Source organism: Orcinus orca, chromosome 12 (assembly GCF_937001465.1).
Source record: "Orcinus orca chromosome 12, mOrcOrc1.1, whole genome shotgun sequence".
Taxonomy (NCBI): Eukaryota; Metazoa; Chordata; class Mammalia; order Artiodactyla; family Delphinidae; genus Orcinus; species Orcinus orca.
This window is the reverse complement of record NC_064570.1, coordinates 30,022,260-30,040,369: the sequence shown is the minus strand read 5'-3', so window position 1 is coordinate 30,040,369 and position 18,110 is coordinate 30,022,260. Positions and strand designations below refer to the sequence as shown.

The 18,110-nt window shown below is 38.2% G+C and overlaps 1 long non-coding RNA gene and 1 other non-coding gene across 2 annotated transcripts in view; one reads left to right on the top strand and one right to left on the bottom strand.

Annotated features, from left to right (window-relative positions):
• LOC125960722 (uncharacterized) overlaps positions 1–17,678 on the top strand; it is a 33,546-nt gene extending 15,868 nt beyond the window's left edge. Inside the window, exon 3 of the long non-coding RNA XR_007470693.1 lies at positions 17,669–17,678. This is a non-coding gene — a long non-coding RNA (uncharacterized LOC125960722). The remainder of the gene's footprint in view (positions 1–17,668) is intronic.
• On the bottom strand, positions 2,241–2,403 carry LOC117197195 (U1 spliceosomal RNA). Its single transcript, XR_004477734.1, has one exon. It is a non-coding gene; the product is annotated as a U1 spliceosomal RNA (small nuclear RNA).
• Positions 17,679–18,110: the final 432 nt, after the last annotated feature.

Sequence of the window (18,110 nt, the reverse complement as noted above, 5' to 3'; positions counted from 1 at the left end):
GTTAGAATTTCCGTTTACAAGTAACTATGATGTGTATCAATACCGTGGTAGGGAAGAAATTGATTTATACCAGCACTCAGCCTATAGCATTGTAAAGCCTTTTTAAAAAGTTGTTTGGGCGCCGATGAGAGCAACAGACCCCGGAATTGTTCTCTTTATCAGAGTGATCTTTAGAGGAAGAAAAATAACCATGTTCTCTAAATTTAGTTTCTATGGCAGTGAAGCAACTGAAGCTGTCAGTGATTATGGGAGGAGAAATGAGGGGTGATAAAATGTGCTGAGTTAGTCCTAGGAATATCCTAGGACTTGCCTTGAAAGGAACCTCAAGGACCCTGCAGTCCATACTCTCATCTTGCAGCTGAAGCTAGCAAGTCCTAGAGAGAAGTGAATTGTTATTCAAAGTTACAATTTTTTAATAGATACAAGTAGGAAAGGTGGTTGCCTGACAAAATTAACAATGTTTGGCTCTTCCCACATCCTCCTCTTAACAGTTATTCTTTTGGATGTCTCATGTCCACCACTGGTATTGGTTTACCAAATTTTAACCTCTGTGAACATGTTGGGAGAAAGAAGTCATTGTGAGTACAGTAATATTCTCCTTAGATATTACCCTTCTGGTTATACAGTAGATTTGGTATTTTAAATGCTTGTGCTTCTATGGGCTTATGCTTCTATAACCATCAATTTCAAGAAAAGTCTACGTACTTAGTCGAAATGAGCAACCAGCATCAAGTTCAAAAACTGAACATGAATGAGACGATTCAGTACTACTTGATTCCAAAATTCCATATGAGGTTTTGGAAAAAAATTAAAGAAATCTATACTATAATGAAAAAACATAAAGACTAGAAATATAAAAATGTAATTATTAAAAAACATAATGGGGGACTTCCCTGGTGGTCCAGTGGTAAAGAATCCACCTTCCAATGCAGGGGACTCGGGTTCCATCCCTGGTAGGGGAACTAAGATCCCAAGCCCGCACGCCACAACTACTGAGCCCGCGCGCCACAACTACTGATCTCACGCGCCCTGGAGCCCGCAAGCCACAGCTAAAGAGAAGCCTGGGTGCCACCGCAACGAAAGATCCTGCGTGCCACAATGAAGACCCCACGTGCTGCAAATAAGACCCAAAGCAGCCTAAAACATAATAAATAAAAAATAATGAAAGTCATTACTAAGCATAATAAATAATGAAAAGAGGTTCCCTTAAATGCAAAACTGGAATAATTAGCAATTATTTTTCCATGTGGAAACTGGCAAATATAAGACATAGTCTGGGAATGAGTGTTAAACTAGGTTTCGAAGCTCTCTAATCAATTCTTGAATAAAAAAGGAAAAATGTGTGTGTTTATTTCCTATGCTGCAAGATTTTATTTCTTTTCATTTTTAAATCTAAGCTCTAGTCTCAGTTCTTTGGAAATTTCCACATTTACATATCCAAATTAGAAGTTAAAGAAATTAAAGATTAATTAACTTAGAAATTAAAGATTAATCGACTTAGCCTTACATAAACACAATTTGGTCTTCAAAAGGCATCTTTTTTTTCGTTAGGTAATTAAACAAATAAAACAAATAATCAGGTTGACTGTCACTGTTAATTGACTAGATAACTGCTGGTCAATCACCTCACTTACAGCAGAGTTTGCCCAAAAAGAGCCTATCAAAACCCCAGGCCATTACAAAAAAGCCTTAGGAGTAAAACCATTAATATTAATGAGAACACAGGAGCATGACCAGAGGGTAATTTCTAGGGAGCCCTACACTTGAGGAGAATTTCCCTGTATTCACGACCTCTTCATCTCTACTCTTCACCTTCCCATGTGTTTATGGAAGTTAATATTTGGTAAAACTAATGCCAAGAGTGAGCTTGACACACCAAAAGAATAAAGAATAACTGTTAAAATGAGGATATGGAGAGAGCCAAGTATTGATAGCCTTAGAAGTAAAATCATAATAATCATAACGATCATCACAATAATACCAATATGTTTATTAAAGTGACGCAGGCATGTTACATGAATTGTCACATTTAATCTTTAGAGTAACTTTATGAAGTCAGTGTTTTTTTTCTCCCTATTTGAAGGAAACTGGGGGAAAAACGTTTTTCAACTTCTATAAAAGCAAAGACAACAGGATCTTCTCTCAACTGTAAAGGAAGAAATTTCTTATAATATTAAATATTTATTAATAACCATAAACTGTTACATGTCTTAGAAACTTCTTTACACCTCTGTTTTTCTGCGGAAACCATAAACACAGTCCCCCAAATGCTACAAATTATGCAGTCAAGTTTCCCACACTTGGGGAAATCGCATGGGTCAGCACATCCAAAGGGCAATGGATAAACCTCCCCCTGGGAAAACTACCTTCGAGATCATGGTACCTCCCCTGCCAGGTATGTATTTTTTTTACATCTCTTATCAAACAACTCTACTGGTAGTATTTTTATTGAATATAAATAAAATAAACAAAAACTCACAGGTAATTTGCTACAAATATTTGGAGCTTTTCTTGACACAAGTTTCTAAAACTGTATGTGGTTACTGAGTTCCTTGAGGAGTGTCTATATACTAAGATTGGTTCAATGGCAATGGAACATATAAAAATTTAATGTTAAAAATTCATGGTGAGGGTGAAGAGGGGAAGTGAAATTTTGAATGAAATTGAAGAAAGTAAGCCATCTTTTTAAAATAGTATTTCTCTTTTATACTGTCTCCTCTCTCTCCACACGTACACTCAGACACAACTTAAAGTCACTCAGTTAATCTTGTTACGCAGAATGGTAATTGTCCATCCATTTTTTCCTCCACTTTTCAGATGTTAGGAGAGAAAAACTAAACATGTTGAAAATTTAAACTTCATGTGATATAAAATGAGAGTTGGTGTCTTGTAAGGAATAACTTAGAAAAGAAATGAGTAATCTCTCTTCCTCAAGTATATAATCAGTGTTTAGAATTCACAGCAGCAAAAAGTTATAGAGAAAATTGCCATGATCACATTTTGTTTTTCAAATTGTAGGTTAATTCTATGACCCCTAGTGACATTAGGGAGTGAAGGCTTTTAGGTAATTTAGACCATGATACAAACATTAACCAGTTAGTGGGTGTAAAATAGTTTGAAAACCTAATTTTAAAAAGAAAATTTATTTTCTTTTTAAAGAAGAACTGACAAATAATGTTTTATTATTGCTACTTATACTGCAGGACTGTTAAGTCAGGGAAAAAAAACCTAAGGGAGTTTTTAAAAAAATCATGATTTGGGATATAAACCAGAGAAATCAAAGTGTCATTTCTATATCTCCAATATTGTTAAAAATCTTTTTTGACTAGCATAACCAATGTTTTGATTTGAAAATATTTTTTAAAATATACCTTTGTAAGGTAGGTTTTTTTGTGTGAAGAATATTTAGGAGGCCTAAATATTCCCGGAAAGGGGTTTGACCTGACCTGTGGGATCAATTTGATCCGCCTCCTACAGAGAAGAGGCCAAATATCATCCAGACAGACCATCTCCTGCTCTATTTTTCCTTCCTCTTCCTCTTTTATTTTTTTTTAAGATTTTTTTTTTGATGTGGACCATTTTTAAAGCTTTTATTGAATTTGTCACAATACTGCTTCTGTTTTATGTTTTGGTTTTTTGGCCATGAGGCATGTGGGATCTTAACTCCCAGACCAGGGATCGAACCCGCACCCCCTGCACTGGAAGGCAAAGTCTTAACCACTGGACCACCAGGGAAGTCCCCATTCCTATTTAAAAATGATGTTTTAATTCAGTCTTGCAGATATTCCTGTAACAATATATTCCCCCAAGGAAATAATAAGTACTCCCAAGTAAAGAACATTAATTTTAATTTGATTCACTGTGAACAACAGCAAACACCATGTGATAAAATGCATGTTATCTGAGGGGGGCAAAGTTAGGCAAACTGTTAAACTATACGGTAGCCACTTCTTAAAGCATATTTATTGTCAATTCTGAATTACCTTTTATATGAAGGAATTACCTGAGAAGTGTTTGTCTAAGGTGGTGTGAATGCTGTATGTTTCTTTGGTGGCCAAGAATGCAAAAAGAGAGATTAGAAAAAGCAACAGACCGAATCCCACTGAGTGAGTCAGAAGAGTGAGAAATGTGTAAAAAAGGACAAGGGTGACAAGGGGCATATCAGAGTCCTGCCAACATCAGTCTCATGGCTTCAGCCCACATGATCGCCACCTCTGTTGGATCACCCATTTTAAGGTGACTCTCCATCAATTAGAGCCATTTCCCCGACTTGGCTAGTTGGCGGTATTTCACAACAGAGCTTCTAAACCAGGAGAGCCGAAGCTTGGAATGTTCCAACAGAAAACAGAAACTTAACTGGATGATGCAAGACAGCTCTGCCCAGCTAACATGAGCTGGTGCAAAGAGATGATTGTAGGAGTTGAGTTTATTTAAAGACCCGGCCTGAAAAGGAAAGTTAAAGATTAAGACAAAATTTAAGGTATGTATGATATATGACATCAGACTTGTGAAGAGTCTTCTATGAAGTTTTGGTTAGAAGAAAGATTTCCATCTATAGGAGAAATTTTAGGTTGGGGAGCACCAGACAAATCAGAAAGTTTAAGAATATTGTGATTTAAAAAAAAAAAAAGAACCTAACATGCCGCGGAGCGGCTGGGCCCGTGAGCCATGGCCGCTGAGCCTGTGCGTCCGGAGCCTGTGCTCTGCAACGGGAGAGGCCACAACAGTGAGAGGCCCGCGGACCGCAAAAAAAATAATAATAAATAAAAAAAAAAAAAGAATATTGTGATTTTTATGGAAGGAACATTTTAAAATTAAGAAATGCTACTCAAATATTTAATAGAAAGAAATGTTCACAGCACACATTCTCTAATGGAGAAGTTTGCTTTTTTTTACTCAGCCTTTTGTCAATAGCCACTAGAATTTACAAGTTTCTGGATTTTTACCAATGATTAAAAATTATCAGAGCAGCTGGAGTTCATGAGAACGTCTAAACAAGCACACATAAAGTTTTCACATGTATTGTGAAACAAAACCTTTCTAAGAAATCATCATGGTTACACAACCCTATGAAAGAATATGTCCTTAGTTTGTTGGGATTAATCCCTTTAAATATTTTTTTTATTTGAAATTTGTGAATTTTTTATTTAGATTGCATTCCAGGATGTTATTTTATTCATTTATTCATTATACTTTTGAGAACCTATTGTGTGCCTATACTTCTAGATGCTGGAGATATTGCTGAAAAAGCCCCATTTAAAAAAAAAAATCCATTCCCTCATGGAGCTTGCATTTTAGTGATTTAAGTAACTCAGGGAGCATTAGAAGAAGAATCAAATTACAGTTAGTCAAAAACCTGACAAGATTTCCTCTTTTGAGCTGGATACAGCACACATTTTTCTTTAATATAAAACCATTTTTGAAATATTGTCACTTTCTTATTTTGAGCTCCAACAAAAGAAAGAACAAAATGAGGGCCTCCATTCTGAATAAATAGTGTTGAAATGTTTTGCTCCATGTGGTAAGAATTATCGGAACATGGAGAGTAACTAAAACAAAGCAAAAATTGGGGGGAAGAGTATTTATATAAGAGAGAACTGCATCAAGATACTCTTAGTGGAGCCAAGACACAAAGTTTAAACCACCGTAAAGAAATAATGCATCCAGGCTCTAAAGAAACAAATGGAGATGTGCCATTCTGAGCAGGACTAGAGCAGAGAGAGGGTGAAAGGCCAATGCATTTCATTATGTGATGCTCCAAAGCAGAGCTGTTTCAACTCATCAAATTAATTTACTAGGAAGCAAATTCAGTCAACCAAATGAATGTTTAGGTAGGACATTTTGAATCATTAACTGTGTAATGTAAATATTTTTATCTCCTCCTGTCTTATATTTCCTCAGATTGCTTGACACACAATCACTCTTTGGATCCCACTCTTTCAGCTCACTTCTGAAGTCTTATTTCCTCTAGGTCCTGACATCACCCTCTAGACTTCTGCCCCTGCAACACACACGCACACACACACGCGCGATTAAAATACATCTCCAATTTCGTCATATATTTCATAACCACATGCTTAAGAATATCTGTATGCTGTGGGAGAGCTGTATTTGCCCAAAAAACACACATCTTTCTAATATCTATCTAATTAATTTATGCAAAAGTTAAAACTCAGTTATTGAATCTACATTTGAAAATACAATTTTTAGGAACACAGTAGAAATTGAAATCTTCCTTTTGATACCCATATTCTCCCTAGCCAGTTATTGTGAATCTTCTGAATACTCTGAAAAGTATGATGAAATAATCTCTTTATTCCCCTACAATCCTTGTCTACTTAGAAAATTGAAACGTTTGATTGAAAGCAGATTCAGATTTGAATGCACTATTTCAGTGTTTTCAAGTACAGGTACACTTGGCTTCGCAGCATATAGAAGATTACCTTGGAAGCATTTTCAAATGGCATGTACTCTAAATGTATGGTACTGAATTAAATAAACCCAGCTTGTGATGTAGTGATGAAAGTGACTAATCATTGTCATTTATGATTCTTTTTCACTCTGTCCTTCCTCCTTCTCCACACCTTTTGTCTCCCCCTCTCTCCCTTCCTTTCTTCCTTCCTTGTTTAATTTCTACAAGCAGAACACACCTGTAGGTAACAAGGTATGGTTTCAGTATTTTAGAAAAAGAAGAGCATAGACTTTGGAGCAGAGGACCACCTGGAGCTAAATCTCAGCCCTGCCACTTGCCAGCTGTGCAACCTTAAGGAAGTTAGTTAACTTCTCTGTGCCTCATTTTTTATCCCTTATAAAATGTGGATAAAATTAAAGATATCTCATAAGATTGTTAGGATTAAATGAGCTCATACTTATAAATTCCTTAAAGCTTGGCACTAGGAGGTCTTATTTAAGTACATGTTAAATAAAATAAATAAATAAGCCTAAAGACGAAACTGCTCTTCACTTAGAAATAACTTCTCTAGAAGAAAACTATGGAAAGTTAGTCAAGCCACCCAGTTTTTGTTTACCTCCTCCATCGCACCAACCTTGCCCAACAAATATATTCTATTTCAAGCAACTGAAATTGATTCCTTCTTGTCCATTTAATTCACATTTGTAAATAAAAATTCCAGAAGTTATTGTTTTCACTCCACTGGTCATTAATATAAGGCAGGATTCCTTCTGAAATTAAATGACTTTAGAGCAGCAGAGGGGAAAGAGAGAAAAGTATAGCAAAACTGACTAACAGTGAAATATAGGAGTGCAGAAGAAAACATTAAAAACAGCCTATAATTAAAAGCATGCAAAGAGTCCTGTTGCCCTTGGCTGACTCCAAAAACACGGTTCCAAGAGAAGTGGTCTGCTCTTAACCATAAATACAGAGGTGAAGAGCTCCAGGGCAAATCACATCAAAGGCAAAGGGAATGAGCTGGTGCGAAGGGGCCCCACCCAACCTCCCAGGATGGGCTGGGTTTAACGTCGTCCAGCAGACTAACCAAACCAGCAGCTTTGATCGTAAGTGCAAATTTTCACCAAATCTGGCAGATGAGCCTCTAAGTGGAGTTACCGGCAGTTACTCTTGAAGATCAAGGAGCACACTGAAATTAGACCTTGCATTCCCTTGTCTCTTGAGTGGTGACTGCTTGGGACCCTTGAGTTTGACTGGGATGAATAAAGCCCCTCTCAGACTTGCAGACTCTCCCTGAGGCTTTTGACATCACCCCACAAGCACTCGCTTTCTATGAGCTGCGTCATGTTGCCCTCTGACCTGATGGAAAGATCTAGTGCCTGAAAGTGTTCTGAGATAGCTATTCATTTGTAGGAAAGTTAAAATACAAATCTGTGGGCCTAGGAAATCGTTTTGAACCAGTCATTAATTCTGGAAATTTAAAATGTGAGTTTTGGGGGTTATTTTTTTATTGTTCCTTAATTTCCAATTTACTAAATCACTATTCAAATCTATGCTAAAAAAAAAAAAGTACAATATGTAGCAAGAAACAAGCCAGAAGTATTTTTTTATTTACATTTACCAAGAAAGGGATAGCAATTTCCTTTGAGGTCAGGAGAAATGTAATTTCTCTGTGTAGTAGAGAAAGCTGGTTCCTTAGGGTTCTGCTGACAATACAGTGCCTGTCATTCTTGGGATCAATCCCCTTAGCTATAATCAACCACCAGCTTTATTCTGAATGTACCTATTTCAGAGCAGAAAATTCTTCTAATTAATTTAAATTATGAAAACTTTCTGGCACAAAAAGACATAAAGAATAATATAACACACATTTAAGTAAAGATGGTTAACTGAACACTTGATTTGCCCGACCTCTCTCTCTCCTGAAATGCACTAACATGCACAGAAAACGCACAGAAAAAGAGAATGTTAGGGGAGAAAAGAACAGCGTACTTTTGGAAACCATAACGCATATGGATCGATGGTAACCAACTTAGCAAATCTGAAAAAACTAAATCCTAACCTGGCAATAGAGAAAGTCTATTTCTCTATTGAAAGGAGAAAAGTGACTTGAATCTAAGCATCTCCAAATGACCAAGCCAGTGAATTCCATATACCTCTGCAAGTGAAGGTGATGGGCTGGGGAGTACAGTGAAAATAGCAAGATTCTGAAAATTTAGGAAGTAGTTGGATAAAAAAATCCCCTCTCTTCTACTCACCTGCGTCAATGACCCTCATCTGTTCCAGCCCCAAACTGAAGGTTTATTCTCCAGAAAGGGTAACAGAGCAACTCGAATCGGGGAAGGAGGTGAGGGGACCAGGCGGCACTGAGGGCAACAGCCCTGGAAGGGAAGATGGGGAATACATAAAGTACAGACTGTCAGATTACAGTTTTGTCTCCACTAGCTTCTAGAACCCTGAGAGCTGACTTAAACTCACCAGACAGAAGATCATTCACTGGAGAATCTACTCAGCCTAAGGATGTGGATGTTGATGTTGGGCGCTTCCCAATAAAACTGCCGAGTCAGGTCACCCCACAGTATACATGTCCCACTAGACCCTAGAACTTCCCATTCACTCCCCAACTTTCAGTATGAATGAACTGCAAAAGATCACAAGGTATTTAAGGAAATTCTCTACTGTTCTAAAACGAAAGTCAGAGAGGGAGAAAAACAGAAAACAAATCATCAAAAAAATGCAACTTGAGGAAATGGAAGCTATCCTCAGAAAACAAAATAAAATAAAACTTTGTCTTTAATATCCTCAGAGAGCTAAGAAATAATATAGCATCTGTGAAAACTGGCAAGATGCCATAAGAGAAAACAATCAGATAATAAAAGGAAGCTGAGAGATTAAGAATAAAATACAGTAAATGAAAAGCTCAAAAGAAGGCATAGAGAATAATGTTAAAAAAAAACCCAAAACAAAAAACAACAAAAAACACACAAGAAAGCAAAGCAAAAAAAAGAGAGATGAAAATAAGATGCAAAATAGCTATTTTTAATAACACCAAATTAACAAAGAAGCTTCTATCCAAATAACAGAAGTTCCAGAAAAAGAAAGCAGAGTAACTTGACTGGAGAGGAGGGGAGAGTTATCAAATAATCCAAGAAAATCTCCCAGAACTGTAGAAATGGGTCCCCTGGGCCCAGGATGAAAATAAAATTATACCAAAGAACATCATCATGAAATCACTAAAACATGGGATGAAAACAATCTGAAAATTGCCTGAGAAGGGAAAAAAATTGTGTAAAAAAAGTGAGAATTGGATTGAGTCAAATTTCCCAGTAGCTCACTGGCATGAAGTCATTAGAGCAAAGCCATCAAATTTCTTAAGGAAAATTATTTCCAACCAAAAAATTTACACCCAGCCAAATGACCAATTAAGGATAAGGTGACCAATAAAGAATTTCCAGATTTGCAAAATCTCAAAAACTTATCTCCTATACATCTTTTCTCAAAAATATTCTGGAGGAAATAAAGCAAGAGCCATGAATCAGGGTCTTAGATATGGGAGAGACAAAGGGAGAGCCCTCCAAGAGTTGGATGGGGAGAGATTCAGAGGTGATGACTCTGTCATAGAAAGGAATCAGTCCACATGGGCATGGAACAGAACACTCCAGGAGAACTTCCAAAACTCTGAAACTGATGGGGTACCTGCTGTGTTGGAGGTTTTGAGAGAAAATTTAGACTTTAAGTTAGAGTTTAAAGATAGATATGTGCCACATACATAGAAAACTAAACGAATAACACACATAAAGCAAAAGTTAATTTTAGCTTTTACAGTTAGGTCTGTGATCGATCTGAATTAATTTTTGTATATGGTGTGAGATAAGGATCTAAATTCTTTTTTTTTTTTTTTTTTTTTTTTTAGTGTTTTGGCTGTGTTGGGTCTTAGTTGCAGCACGCGGGATCATCTGTGAGGCATGTGGGATCTTTTTTTTATGTTGTTGTGGCGCACGGGCTCCAGAGAGAGTGGGCTCTGTGGTTTGCGGCACGCAGGCTCTCTAGTTGAGGCACCCGGGCTTAGTAGTTGTGGTGCGTGGGCTTAGTTGCCCTGAGGCATGCGGGATCTTATTTCCCCGACCAGGGATCTAAACTGTGTCCCCTGCACTGGAAGGCAGATTCTTTACCACTGGACCACCAGGGAAGTCCTAAAATTCCTCTTCTTGCATGCAGATATTCAATTGTCCCAGTATTGTTTATTGAAAGGCCTAGCCTTTCTCCCCAAGGAATTGCCTTGGCACCTTTGTTGAAAATCAATTCACCATAAGTGTAAAGGATACTACATTATCTTGATTACTGCAGGCTGATACTACCTTTTGAAATCAAGAATTCTAAATTCTCCAATTTTCTTTTCTTTTTCTAAATTGTTCTAGCTATCCTGGTCTTTTGCATTTCCATATATATTTTAGGATCGGTTCATCAATTTTTGCAAATCTTCTGCTAGGGAGAATTGCCATCTTAATATTAAGTCTTTCAATCCATAAACATGAAATGTCTTTCCATTTATTTAGATCTTTTGTAAATTTTCTCAGCCAAGTTTTATATTTTTTCTTCTACCTATCTTGCTCTTCTTTCGTTAAGTTTATTCCTAAGTATTTAATTCTTTTTAATGAAATTATGAATGAAATTGTGTTAATTTTATTTGCAAATTGTTGGTAGTATATAAAAATAAAATCAATTTTTATGTATTGATGTTGTATCCAACGTTGCTGAACATGCTTATTAGTTCTAATGGAATCCTTGGGTTTTCTGAATACAGAGTCATGTCACCTGAATAAATAAAAGTTTACTTCTTTCTTTTCAAACTGGATGCCTTTCATTTTCTTGCTAGAACCTCCAATGCAATGATGAATAGAAGTAATAAGAGTGGATATCCTTGCCTTGTTCCTGATCACAAGGAAGGAACATTCAGTCTTTCATCATTAAGTACAATGTTAGCTATAGGTTTTTCACAGATGCCCTTTATCAAGTTGAGGAAGTTTCCTTCTATTTCTAATTTGTTGAGATATTTTTTTCATAAATGGTATTAATTTTGCCAAATATTTTTTCTGTAACTATTGAAATGACCATATGGTGTTTTCTCCAGGTTTATGGTTGCTTTTAGGGAGAGGATTTTTTTTTTTTTTTTGCGGTCCGCGTGCCTCTCACTGTTGTGGCCTCTCCGGTTGCGGAGCACAGGCTCCGGACACGCAGGCTCAGCGGCCATGGCTCACAGACTCAGCCGCTCCACGGCATATGGGATCTTCCCGGACCGGGGCACGAACCCGTGTCCCCTGCATCGGCAGGTGGACTCTCAACCACTGCGCCACCAGGGAAGCCCTCAGTTTAAAAAACTGTCTATATTCCAACTAGAACATATATTCTACTAAGAGCTAGGAATTTGTTCTGACTAGCTCACTGCTGTGACCCAAAGACAGCAGTTCATGTCCTGGCAAAAACTTAATGTCCAAGAAATATTTGTAGAATTCATAACGGAGTAGATGAAATTGTAGCCTGAGTTTCAGTCACATTATCTTGATAAGATCTTCCTCTATTACACTCTATCTCCCCAAAGCTTTCGTAATTCCCAGTAGTATGAAGCCTCAGTTCTCCATATTTGGAGGTGAAGTGTGCCATGCTCTCCCTCCAGTTCATTTCTATCCTTCTTAACGTCTATAGCACTATTCTAGCTCTTTATCATTAAAATTTTTGGCTAGTGAAATTCCCTGAGTTTCCCATTTTTCTAGAAATAGTTTGTTTTGGCCCAAGTTTGATCTCTTATTTACTTCTTAAATCTTATTTTGATAGAAAAAAATCCTCCAGGGGCTTCCCTGGTGGCGCAGTGGTTGAGAGTCCGCCTGCCGATACAGGGGACGTGGGTTCGTGCCCCGGTCTGGGAGAATCCCACATGCCGCGGAGCGGCTGGGCCCGTGAACCATGGCTGCTGAGCCTGCGCGTCCGGAGCCTATGCTCCGCAACGGGAGAGGCCACAACAGTGAGAGGCCCCCGTACCGCAAAAACAAAAAAAACAAAAAAAACAAACAAAAAAATCCTCCATATTGGAACTAACACTTTTCAGGTCTCTGAAACCAGAAAAGGGGTATAAATTTCACAACTTCACCCATTTATTTGGGCTCAGCATCTCCTCCATCACCTCACCTAATTTTTAAACTTAGGCATTGTAAACCCTGTTCCTTATAAAGTTAAACTTGAAAATACAGACTCCTACACCTAGTAACATTAGAAAACTCCAAAAAGAAAACTAAATACAAGGCTTTAAAAATTTTTATTCCTCCTTGCATATTTAGCCAAAATGGTCTTTTAATGTTAAAGTTCCACAAAAAGATTGTTTATTTGGCTATTCTTCATTAAAAAAGTGTTTTTTTATTATAAGTATTAAAGTGAAGAATGCTCATTTCCAAAAGCAAGAATGTGACCTAATTAGACTTATTCCTTGCTTTCGTCTTACAGATTTTTGTTGTGCCAGAGAACACCAATTAAAGCATGTCCATTTATTGTATTAAAAAGAATGCAAGGAACAGTTGGTTTTTCACGTAAGCAATATTGCCCTGAGAAATCCTACCAGGAAATATTTACTTGAACAGAGTATGGAGAAGAAGGTTATTTCTATCCCTGGAGCATAGGGATGTTTTAAATATGTCATGAGACTGCTATTTGGCTGACGAAAGTCAGATCTCCACATGACAAATGCACCAAGCCAACTGCACTAGAAAATGTTTGCTGGTTTTAGATTAATTCAGCTGTCAGGGTGGTGGAGAGATACAACAGAGAATCAAAAGTCACTTAGAATCAACAGTATGCCTACCAAAATAGAATAAATTTTTAGTTCTCCAGGGTTTTTTTTCATAATACAGAAAATATAAAAAGAAAATATGAACCCATTGCCCACAGTATATTCTAATGATGAGGATATTATTGTTATTGTCACTTTCAGTGAACAGTTAATATAATTCATAATTACATACAAAATATCCAAAATTCTCCTTTCCTGGAGATAGTCATACGTTGTTTTATTAAAACCAACTCACCCCTTCTGAAATGAGTTTAAACTGCTTTCAGTTCACTAGAGAGATTTTTCAGGTGCACACAGGGGCAAATGGAAACAGGTATGTAAACATACATGGAGGGAAGGGGGAGGAAGGGAGAGTAGATCAGCACACCTTTCATTCCTCCGTCTACCTGCAGCCCGGAGATCAAGCTGTCATGCGTGTATCTTTTCAGCACATGGAAGAGCTTTCACTAAGTTGGTACAAAACCTAAGTGCATGTAATTTTCCTGGAGGAAAGTTCCCCAGGGTACCTGTGCCTGCAGATGCCATTCCAGTAGGTTTTCAGGCTACTGTCCTCCAGGAAATATGAACTAAATTAATTTTAGATGAGCTAATGTAAGACTTATACAGAAACTAGAGCAATCAGCAATGTTTTGCGGGCCAGTAGGGTCAACAGCCACTGAGAAGACAGAGACTTCCAGGTCTCAGTGGAAGTTGAGGAGGGAAAGTCTGTGTTGATCTTTAGAGAATCCCTAAACTTGAAGGAGGAAGATGAACTTGGGTTGGTTTTCTTTACTTATGCATTTTATATATACTATACATATGTACGTATAGTATATAATGAGAGATAGCAAGGTTATTGAAGGAATGGATTATTGCAGCTGAAAAGGGAAAAAGGTCATAAGACAAGGCCAGGGACACAATAGGACCGTAAACCCTTTTACTGAGATATCCGAACACTTAGGTCCCTGGGCTCCTGCCTTCACCAAGCATAAGCCTGAGGGCATCGCAAGATGTTTTTTTCTTAGGGTATTTTTTTTTTTTTTTTTTTTTTTTTTGCCATACGCGGGCCTCTCACTGTTGTGGTCTCTTCCATTGCGGAGCACAGGCTCCGGGCGCGTAGGCTCAGCGGCCATGGCTCACGGGCCTAGCCGCTCCACGGCATGTGGGATCTTCCCGGACCGGAGCACGAACCCGTGTCCCCTGCATCGGCAGGCGGACTCTCAACCACTGCGCCACCAGGGAAGCCCTCTTAGAGTATCTTTTGACACACAAGAGAAAGGGGTTAATTTCCTGATCCAAGGGGTATAGTCCCTTACTCCTACTCATATTTGCGTCCAACAAATCTTTCTCCTAGCTCTGTCTCCCCTTTTAAACTGGGAGTCCTAGAACATGAGTGCCCGTTGAAAATCCTCCTTCACTAATTACACTCACTCAGCTGCTATCTTCGACCTGAAAATGATAAATATGTATCAACTGACTACATACTGGTCACTCAGTAAATGTTTTGGGGATGAAGAGTAAAGGGTGAAGGATAAAAATACAAACATGAAACTCAATCCCTAACTGAACAAACTCATTCTGTTTGGAATTTTTTAAATTCCAAATGTTTTTGACTGGTAAAATATCTATATCCATAATGTATGTTGTTGCGTATAGGATTTAATACCATATTCTGTATCAGAAAGCCAACAGATAACTGGGTAAAATTTTTTTCGTGTTTCTTTTCTTTCTTTTTTTTTGTATGTTCTGGATACAAATTCACAATCATTAGTTTCTCTATTCATAACTTGTTTTCCAATTATGAACCTACCAACTCTTTCACCTTTTGTTAGCTTTTAAATTTATTTATTTAGTTATTTATTTTTGGCTGTGTTGGGTCTTTATTGCTGTGCGAGGGCTTTCTCCAGTTGCGGCGAGCGGGGTCCACTCTTAATCGCGGTGCGCGGGCCTCTCACTATAGCGGCCTCTCTTGTTGTGGAGCACAGGCTCCAGACGCGCAGGCTCAGCGGCCATGGCTCACGGGCCTAGTTGCTCCGCGGCATGTGGGATCTTCCCAGACCAGGGCACGAACCTGTGTCCCCTGCATTGGCAGGCAGATTCTTAACCACTGCGCCACCAGGGAAGCCCTGTTAGCTTTTAAATCATTTGTAACTGGGGAAATGTCTTGAACTCAAGTATAATATAAAAGAATTATAATCAGTGCCTGCTCTGGACATATGGCTTCATTTAGAGTGTTTACAGTTATTAAACTTTATGAAAAATATAATTGAAGTAATATGAACATAGAATAAAGTTTATATGAGTGTTTGTAAATCTCTTTAAATTTATTAAAAACAACCTATAGTGATTTTCTCAAATGTAAACAACGTTGATTTTCAAATGTCAAAAGTTGCTCTTACAATCATGTTCTTTCTTCAAACGGAGCCAAATGGTGTAGTAATCAACACTGTGCAATATTATTTTAAACAAAATCTAAGGCTGCAAACAGAAAATATCTTATTATTTCTATTCTTCTTTAAAGGTTAAACGTCTCTCAACTCTGTCATTTATTGGTTTAAAGTATGCGTTTCAATATTTAGATATATTATTTCTTGGACTAGTTAACTGATTTTTTTTCCTGTGAAATCTCTTCTTTACACATCATCAACTGAATCAAATTAGATATCAAATAATGTGGCCTACAAAATTAAAAAAAGATATAATTCCGAGGGTGTTTTTACTAGGAATAAATAAGCACATCATTGAATGTTTGGGATTCTGCTTTAGAGAAAAAGCATGTTATTACATGTGAAACTAAAATATGTATTAGTTCTGTGTCAAGCTTATTCCATTTATCCTATATAAGCTTGCTTTTTAAACATAAATATATTTAAGAACAATAATACCAACAAATATCCTGAAAATTATAAACCACTTAAAACAGGTTTTCTAATCTACCAATGCTAAGATTTAAATGAATCTCTGTAAGCATGGCCAAACGTACCCATAGGCACATACTTCTACAGGAGCCAAAAAGCATAGCTCAAAGGGATTTAAAATGAAGGCGGGCATCATGGCACATAGGCTGTTGTACTGATGTCATCAGGCAGGTCTTAGGACTGAAAGATGAGTCATTCTACTCACTGAAGCTTTCCACTGAAACAATCACCTGTTTTCCTGAAAGGTCCTTTACTGAACTTACGAGGAAGCAATCCCTTTCTCTGCTGAACACATTGGGGAAAGCATGGTCCACAGAAGAAATTCCTGTTTTGAAGTTTTGGAGCCAAGAAAACCAGAGAAAAGCTGGAGCAGTCAGCAGGTGTAAACAGGAGGCAACACAAAGCAATAAGCAACTGAATTCACAATAGGATCCAGAGCAAGACGAATACGCAACCACTATATTAGCATCTTCCTCAGGAATCACTGAAACAACTGAAGAAAATGCTAGATTCCCCAAACGACCTAGGATGGGGACTCAAACTATTTTATTTAGAAAACATTCTGGAAGGGTGTAAACCAAACTGTTAAACACTTTTTATTGGGAAGGGGGATATTGTTTTTTACCTTCTATATTGTTACATCGTTTAAAAATAAGCATGAATTATCTTTATAAACATGAAAATCAGTAAAGATATTTTCATGATCATTATTTTTATGTATTGGTTTAAAATCATAACATAGTGAAAATTTAGCTGCTTGTGTTTATTTTTAACTATTTATTTGGTTGTGCCGGGTCTTAGTTGCAGCAGGCAGGCTCCGTAGATGCAGCTCATCAGCTCCTTAGTTGCAGCAAGCATGTGGGATCTAGTTCCCTGAACAGGGATCAGACCCGGGCCGCCTGCATTGGGAGTGCGGAGTTTTATCCACTGCGCCACCAGGGAAGTCCCGATGGTGTTGTTTAGAAGGTATAAACTGTCATTCTGACTCTCTCTGCTGGCTGGCCAACAGGACCAATGAAGCAACCTTCATCCCTGACACATATTCTAGGAGACTCTGGTGGGGAGCAGAACAACAGCCTCTCTTCATTAGAGACTGTCAGTTGCAGAGGAAGGACCATATTGCTGGTCATTTCTTGGTCTGGAGGGAATCAGGTGACTCTTGGTAAAGACGGTTCTTCCTGGAGAATTCTTAGTGTGAAGGCACTCAGAATATGTCACCCAATGTTCTCCTGAGGCCCATCAATGGTATCTCATGCATGGTTGTTTTTAACCTTACATTTGATAAATGGATTAAGAGCCTCAGTTTACCAAGCGACAAAGCCTCAGGTCTCCCTTCCTGTGTCTGTCTGGAATTTTCCAGGAAACAGGAGTGTGTTATGTGCAGTCAGAGCTAGCTCATTGGTCACTTACTACCAGTAAACGCTTTGCCTTCAGGAAAGGCATCTGCCCCACAGCCACGCTAGGAGACACACGGGGTGATACTGACTCCAGTGTGATCTTCTCGGGGCCCACTTTCCCCTGCAGATGCCAGAGCTCTTCTTTCCTGCCTCTTGGTCCATGGAGTTTCAGTGGTGCTGGCTGCCTCAGCTAAGGGATGCCCACAGCTGTGTGAATCAGAACCTGGCTTCTGCTAACCTGGGACAGATTTCATGCTCCCATTTCTGCCATCTCCCGTCTGAGATCTTCGCTCTCTGCAATATGCCTTCTGATACCCAGTGTTGACCGCTTTCTCTCTGCCATTTGGAAAGCACTGTCCTCTCCCCGTGTCCAGCTCTTTCAAAGAGAAGTTCTCACAGTCGAGAAATAGCCCCGGTGGCAATTTATACTGTTCTTCTCTTTTGTCCCTATGGCAGCCTCACGTTGTAAAATACACCAGTCAAGCACTGTTACTGAGTCTAACTGCCACACAGTTTACTACTGGATATTTTCCCCCAAAGGCTCCTCTTGTGCTTTCCTGCCATCTGTC